This window comes from Vombatus ursinus, unplaced genomic scaffold (assembly GCF_900497805.2).
Source record: "Vombatus ursinus unplaced genomic scaffold, bare-nosed wombat genome assembly UNPS02005659.1, whole genome shotgun sequence".
Lineage (NCBI taxonomy): Eukaryota > Metazoa > Chordata > Mammalia > Diprotodontia > Vombatidae > Vombatus > Vombatus ursinus.
In genome coordinates this window covers 6,626,355-6,634,928 of record NW_020945437.1, presented here as the reverse complement: position 1 = coordinate 6,634,928, position 8,574 = coordinate 6,626,355, and the positions used below count along the sequence as shown (strand labels likewise).

The window sequence follows — 8,574 nt, the reverse complement described above, 5'->3', positions numbered from 1 at the left end:
GGACAAATCAAACACGTAAAAAATGGAATTTTTGCTATCCCAAAGCAGGGATCTGGTTGGGAAGGAGGGACAATGTGGGAAGCAGTTACTGGACTTTCAAAGAGGTTCAGAGGCTAGGGGCTCTGGAAGCTCACCTCTTCCCTTTGGGAGGGAGTCAGAGTCATGACAACTCAAGAGACCCTGGTCTGGTTGTAATCACAAAGCTCAAACAGAGCCCAGAGCTGGGCTGGGACAGACAAAATGAGAGTTGAGGGAATTCAGAGACCGTGGGGGCCTAGGATGCTCAAGGGCCTAATCTATTCATTCCCTTCCTTGTAGGGTTGATCCAGACTTAATCTAGGGGCTCTTTCAGGGGATGTGGCATCAAGAGGGAGGAGTTGGGTTAGATGGCCCAGCCTGGCTCCTCCCCAGGGGTCCCCAGTTTGGTGAACACTCTGATAAGGCAGCCAGCAAAGGGTTTTGCAGATGGCAGTGTGGCTAATGTAGCACACTTATCTGATGACATCATGGTCACTATAATTCATCTTGGGTTCAAACACCATTAAGTAGCTCACTTTCTGGCCAAAGGGTATAAATAGCACCTTAGAGTTCATGGATATGGGAAGCCAGACCTATTTCTTCTTATTGGTTGGAAGCTGTTCCATCTCTGCACTGATCTGTGATTCCTTTATTGCTACCATGTGCTTGATCTTCCACAAAATGGCATTCTCACGGGCCTTGTACTTAGCTTTCCCCTTAATACAGATTGCTTGAACCCCAATTATATTTTAGCAGTGTTGGGATCTGGACCTCAATTTTCTGGTCCAGCAAGAAGGGCTTGAAGTTAAATTATTGACAACTTTGACTTTCAATTTGTTCAGTCCCACCTCCTACACCAAGCTGATCACCAGGAATGGATGGATGATGTCCTTGGTGGTCTAGTACCTCATAAGCCCAAACTCCCCATCTGAGAGAATGAAATTGATGGTTTGTAAGACTCAATCTTGATGAGTTGCACACTGGTGGAAGGCATAGTCATCTATGGCAATGGACTGCTTCATACTTTATCCCATCTCATCAGCTATGCTCTTGCCCATCTTGTCATTCATAACATACTTGCATTGAGGCGTGTGCTCAAGTGTTCAAGTAGCTCATCATAACTTGTCCTGACACATGGACTCTAAACAACTGTACTTAAGGAGATATGAGCAGATTGACACTCTCAAGCACATTCAGTAAGAGCTCATTTTGATGAAATTTGATGCCCTTATTGCCATCAACCAATCTTCTCCATCACCTGGCTGGTGATCTGAGACTGCTCTTCCTTTGTCTGATGCTGGCTCTTAATGATCTGCTGAGTGATAAAGGTTTTTAGAGCTCTAGTGTCAGAGTTTTGTGGGTAGCTGAAGTCCATGATCTCATCCAGAAGGTCATAGATGAGCTCAAAGTTGTTTTTGATGTTCTCTTCACAATCTTGACAAAGTAGGCAGCCATAACATCTCACATTTTATAGAGGAACTTGAAGATCATGGCAGCATTGACATTTTGCTTGGTGATGGCTGCCAGCCAAATGTTGGAGCACTTGGCATGGAAGAAACTGTTGCGGGCAGTGTTGGTGATGAAGGAGTGCACCTGCTATCCAGTATGAATCACATTCACTCAGGGGTTGTTCACAGCATTCTGCTCAATAACATCCCAGTAGAAATGAGAGATGAGCACTTCCCCCTTGTGGCTGTAAATGAAGAACCCTCTAATCATGGTAACAACTCAATCTCCCTGCCCATGGCTTTGCTCTGAGAACAGACCAGGTGCTGCTGTGACCTGGCTCTCCAGGTCAATTGTTCTGTCAGTCTGTGCATGGCTCTGGCTCCTCCACCACCTTCTCCTTCTCCTTTGATGCCACTACTTCCAAGAACCGTCAGATACTTTCTATAGCTGTGTGACCCTGGGCAAGTCACTTAACCTCTTTGTGCCTTGGTTTGCTCAACTGCAAAATGTGGATAATAATAGCACCCATATCCAAGGGTTGTTTTTTATGAAGATAAAATAAGATGATAGTTATAAAGTGCTTATTGTAGTGCCAGGCACATAGTAGGAATTTAACAAATTATTGTTTCCTTCCTTCTTTCTCAATATAGGAGTCATTTCTATGTCATTTGGCTATTACAGGCCCCCACTTCTTAGGGCAAGATACCTAATACCACATTAAAATCAATACCACATTGAAGGAAACAATATAAAAGAGAAGGCAATATGGATCACAATGAAGTCAACTCTAACATGACTATTTAAATGGCCTGACCCCCACTATGAGAAATAGATTGAAAAAGAGATGATACCAGGGCATTCACCATCTCCTAAGGAGGTTTTAACAATGCACATAAGTTGATACAATGAGACCAAAGAATTCTAGAAACTACCTCAACCAACAAAAACCTGATGTTGCCAAACAGAGAGGGATGGCAGCCAATGGAAACACTAGTTGAGAATGATAACTTCTGTGTTAAAATCTTATGGAGGATGCTGCTGCAACTTTATGAAAAGTGTGCTGTTCAGTCATTTCAGAAATGTCTGACTGTCCTTGACCCCATTTGGGGTTTTCTTGATACTGGATTGGTTTGCCAATTCCTTCTCCATATCATTTTACAGATGAGGAAACTGAGGCGAACAGGGTTAAGTGACTTGCCTAGGGTCACCCAGCTAGTAAATTTCTAAAGCCAGACTTAAACTCATGAAGCTGAGTCTCCCTTACTTCAGGCCTGGAACTTTATCCACAGTGTCATATAGTACCATCTTTTAAAAGTGAGATGCAGTGGAAAGATAGCCAAGTTCATTAAAAGTTTGGCAAGAGATTTATCCAATCCAAATCATCCCAAGGGCATTTAAGAATAAAATTAGAAGGAAGACAATGGACAGATGAAAAAGGTAAAGCACCTATACAGACTTCTCTAACGGATTCCTTTTTTCACCAATAACTAGATCTATATTTGGCTGTACTATTGCTGTCTCCTATTGGGCTGTCTGATGAGAAGACACTAAGGAAAGCCAAGACGGGAAGGCCATCTGGATTAGACTGAGGCTAATATCCAGTCTAATATCCTGTGAGAAGTGATACAATTTATAAACCATTAAGGAACCAAATCTCAAGCTATCTGGAAGAGGGGAGGATACCAAGTGGAAAAGAGAAGACTTAAGAGAGACTCACCTTTCTTAAGATATTTGAAAGGATGTTGTGCCGGTCCCGCTGTGCACTCTCCTCCTATAAGGAGCAGGCTGCCAGAGTCATACTTACCAGTATTCGGTGCCCACCTGGATAAACACAGAGACGAGCCAATCAGGAGGTGCAAACACTCGAGCTTTATTCAGAGGCCATCACAGCAAGGCCAAGCAGGAAAGCCAGAGCAAGAGAGCAGGAGCAAAAGAGAGTGAGCTCCGATCTCTACTGTTCCTTAAGTACCTACTTAGCCCCTCCTCCTCAGCCCGCCTACTAGTCCTTGATTGTAGGATCAGATACCGGAAGGGGATGTCTGGGTTTAGCACTGCACCAAGGGAGAGGAAGTGACGCAGGAGGCTAGGACTGGATACAGGAAGGAGATGTCTGGGTTTAGTGCATAGACAAAGGGAGAGTACGTGACCCAGGAAGTCAGGAAGGAGACATCTGGGGTTGACATTGCACCTAGGGAGGGGACTAGACAAAGGGAACTCGTTCTCTGCCGTCCCACTCCCATGTGGCACAGCCCCCTGCCTCAGGAGTACGTGCTCCGGCTACTTCCTTGTATCCTGTTCCTTCCCCAGCTTATCACAGCTCCACATAGCACTGGCCACTGCCTTGGGAGCTTGAGCTCCGGTTACTTCTCTGTATCCAGTTCCCATCCTAGTTCACCACAACTCCGCCTAGCACAGCCCCTGCCTCGGGAGCGTGAGCTCCGGTTACTTCCTAATATCTTGTTCCTACCCCATCTTGCCACAATCTTCACTTGGAAGTAGTCAACATCAGACAATCCCTCACAGGATGTCATGTGGAAGGGGAATTAGACTTGGTCACTTTGGTTCACAAGTGAGAAAAAAGAGCAATGGATGAAATTCACAGAAAGGCAGATTTCCTCCAAGTTTGCATTGGTCAAAAGACACTTTGGCTGGTGCAGCTAGGAGGGGCAGTGGATAGAACTCTGGCCCTAGAGTCAGGAGTGTCTGATATCAAATCTGGCTTCAGATATTAGCTAACTGTGTGACCCTGGACAAGCCACTTAACTTTGATTGCCTACTCCTCCCCCCAAAAAATAGTGGCATGGGCTGCCCAGGGAAGTAGTGGGTTCTTTCTCACTTGATATGTTTAAGCAAAGGCCAGGGCACTCCTTGTCAGGGATGATACAGAAGGAGGGTCCTGCTGAGGGGTGGACTAAATGCTCTTGGAGGTCTCCTCCAGTTCTTAAGTTCAAGCATACTGTGAACATCAATGATGGGATAATGACAAACAAATATTTTCAGCAACAAGGTCAGAGCAGAATTTTCTTCCATTTCAGATTAATCTTTTTCTGGACAGATCTTGTCATGTACCTCTTCTGGCCAGAACTCTTCAGTAACTCCTTATTGCTAACTCTATTGAGTATATAAATACCTTGATCTGGCATTGAAGTCCATTTACAATGAGGCATCTTTGACTCTTTGACTCTTCATACTGCTCCCTGTCATATCCACTATGCAGTCAAATTTGAATGCAGGCTTACAGGAATGCTATCCAGATCCTATGCTTTCTTGACTTTGCATTCTGGCTCATGGTATGTCTGGAATGCCCTTCCCTTCCCTTGCTGCCCCTCCCCACTAATTTTGTAAAACTCAATTCAAACGTTTTTTTCTCAGTGATAACCACCACTGGGTAATGACCTTTCACCTTCTGTTCTCTTATAACACTTTTTTTCCCCACTTTATTAATTCTTTCACCATGAATAACTTTCTATTTTAATCAACAAACATTAATTAAATGCCTATCATGTACCAGGCATTATGCTAAGTACTGGGGATATAAAAAGAGGCAAAAGATAGTTCCTGCCCTCAAGGAGTTTACATTAAACAGTGGAGATATTATGAAAACAAAAGTATACAAAGCAAACTAGATGGAAAGGGGGAGGGAGAGCATTCCAGGCATGGAGGACAGACAGAAAAAAATGCCTGTAGCCAAAAGATAGATTGTCTTATTCCTGGAACAGCCAGGAGGCTAGTGTCACTGTTTCAAAAAGTATGTGTTGAGGAGGAAAATATGAAAAGACTGGAAAGACAGGAGGGGGCAAGGGTATGAAGTAGCATATTGTATTTGATCCTAGAGGCAATAGGAAGCCACTGGAGTTTATAGAGTAGGGGTGACATGCATGGACCTGTGCTTTAGGAAAATCACTTTAGTGGCTGAATGGAGGATAGATTGGAATGGGAACAGACCTGAGGCAGGCAGAGCCACCAGAATATATATGTCTTATTTATATCTGCACATAGCCTGCTGGTGGGTCTGCCTGCCTCAAGTCGCTCTACACATACCTATATTCATATAGGTGTGTATATGTATATATGCATATATATATGTGTATATATACACACATATATATTTCTACTGGGCTCTAAAGTTGATGAAAGCATGGACTGAGTCATTACTTTTCCCCTTAAAAACTCTATGAGGTATATAATTCCATTTTGAAAATGAAGAAACTGAGACTCAAATTTGACTAGGTTCATTCAGCTAGAACTAGATTTGGGACCCAAATCCAGGTTTTTTGTCACTACAATCAGTCCTTAGAACCTCAGAGCTAGGAGGAACCTCAGAGCCATTTGGTCCAACCTGTATTTGAATAAGAGGAGGTCTTTTTGGAAATCTTTCCTATCACACCATCAAAGTATTAGGTTTTTAAAAGTGTTATTGGAAAATGTCAAAGGCAGTATTTCTATTTCAATTCTGACAAAAGATTGATGTTTATAAGACAATGGTTACTTAGAAGCATGTAGTTTTTAGGTATTATATTCAACAAAGATCTGTATAAAAAGAAGAAAATGAAGAGGAGGAAGAAAATCTACTAACTGTCCAATTTAGTGCTAATTTAGGACAAATTGCCTAAGTCTGGGTTTTGGAAAGCAAGCAGCTGCCTGTCTTGTGAGGGTGGTAGCTGAGTCTGAAGGCCATAAGACATGTTTGTCTGTACAAGGCAGGAGAAGAACAAAGCGCAGATGGTGGGGGGGGGGGATAAACCATTTTAAAATAGCTATTTTCCTTGGATGCAAGCACAGTATGCAAATTGTGAGGTTGGAGGAAATGGAATTTGCAAGTCCATGAAACTTTTGTGGGTTTCTGAAGCCAGGTAAGATGATGCCAAGAGAAGCTAACTTGCTGTAAGGAAACTAGTAATGATTAGAGCTTCACTCTTAGAACCAGCACATTGTTTTGTCCTGTTTTTTTTTTTTTCCTGAAGGAAAAGAGATGCTGAATGTCTGTTAAATGGATGATTATTAAGCACCTACTATGGGTAAGACATCATGCTTTGCTCATAGGAGACAATTGCTAAATTGCTACTTAATTGAATAAAACTGATCATTTAATTAGACTAAATTATTGCTTTGGCATGATTGCAGGTGGAATAATTGGGACTACAGGGACAAACTTCCTGGAATAAATGTGACATATGGAGTATTGGACTCCCTGTATAGGGGAAGGGAAATTAGAGGGGAAACGTACGTAATAAGCTTTGCATGAATAGGTCAGGTATACAAGAAAAAAATAACAAGAAAATTCATTTGGAAGAACAAAAAATCAAGAATATCAAAGGAACTAATGAAAAAGTGTAAAGAAAAGAAGTTTAGCAATATCATATCTTAAACTATAAGGCAGTAATTCTCAAAACTATCTGATTTTGGCCAAGAAATAGAAAGATGAAACAGAGTAGACATACTATTTACAGCAGCAAATACACACAATAACCTTATATTTGACAAGTGTAAAGACAAGATTTGGGATAAGAATTCAGTACCTGGTAAAAAAAAATGTTGGGAAAGCTAGAAAGAAGTATGGCAGAAATTAGGCATAGACCATTATCTTACACTATTTACCAAGATAAGTTCCAAATGGATACATGACCTAGATATAAAGAGAGATATTACAGGAAAATTTGAAAAAATGGAACATGCTACTTATCAGACTTATGGATAGGTGAACAATTTATGAATAAACAAGAGATAGCAGAGTGAGGTGTAAAATGGATAATTTTGATGATATTAAGTAGATTTTGTGCAAATAAAACAAATGCAGCCAAAATCAGAAGGCAAGCAGAAAACTGGGAAGACATTTTTATAGTCAGTTTCCCAGATCTCAAATATATAAATAACTTTGTCAGATCTATAAGAATATTAGTCATTCCCCAATTGATAAATGGTCAAAAGATATGAGCAGGCAGTTTTTAGATAAAAAAGCAAAATAATTTATAGTTATATGAAAAAATGTTCTAAATCGTTATGGATTAGAGAATAGCAAATTAAAACTGCCTTGAGATATCATTTTATATCTACCAGTTTGGCTAGAATTGAAGGGAAAAGAAACAAATGTTGGAGGGGATGTGGAAAAATTGGAACACTAATTCATTGTTGACAGACTTGTGAATTGATCCAACCATTTTGGAGAGCAATCTGGAATTATGTCCAAAGTGTTATTAAATTGCCTATATCTATACCCTTTGACTCAACAATACTACCACTAGGTCTGTTTCCAAAGATGACTAGGGGAAAAGGAAAAGAACCTATATCTTCTAAAAAATTTATAGCAGCTCTCTTTGTGGTGGCAAAGAACTGGAAATTGTGGGGATGCTTGTCAATTGGGTAATGGCTGAACAAGATGTAGTATATTATCATGATGGAATATTACTGTGCTATAACAAATGACGAGCTTGATGATTTTAGAAAAACATGGATAGACTTGCATGAAATAATGAAGAGCTAAATGAACAGAACCAAGAGAACGTCACATATAGTAAGGACAATATTGTTTTAAGAACAACTTTGAGGGACTAAGTCTTTTTAACTATTATAAATACCCCAATTAGCTACAAAGAGCATATGAAGGACAATGCTATGTGCATCTAGAGAAAGGACTGATAAATAGGTGTGTATATGTAAATGTATGTAAATATATACATGTATTTATACAGATATACATATTTGTGTCTAATGGTAACCATCTCTAGGGCAGGGAAAGGAGAAGGAAGAAGAAAATGGAGGAAAAAAGGAAATTTACATAACTTTATTGCATATTTAAAAGGAATAGCAAGTTGTAAATAATAGACTTGCAGTTTCATGTGCAATCATCTTTTTATTATACTATGCTATGAAAATGCTTATTTTATTCCATAAACTAAAAATAAAATAAATAATTTTTAAGTGAATAGGCCAAGTATGTCTGTGTGACTGGTAAACATTGTGTTAATAGGGTCAAAGCTCAGAGGACTGAGCCTGGAGAAGGACAACCAAGAAGATGAAATAATTGGATAATATGTCATATAAAGGTCAGAAAAAGGAATTGTTCATGTTTATCAGGAAGAACAGAAGATTTGAGAGGCATCTGAAAAC

At 40.3% G+C, this 8,574-nt stretch overlaps 1 pseudogene; it reads right to left on the bottom strand.

Moving 5' to 3' along the window:
- Window positions 1–296: 296 nt before the first annotated feature.
- Window positions 297–1,737, bottom strand: LOC114032692 (annotated as a pseudogene).
- Between the last annotated feature and the right edge of the window lie 6,837 nt (window positions 1,738–8,574).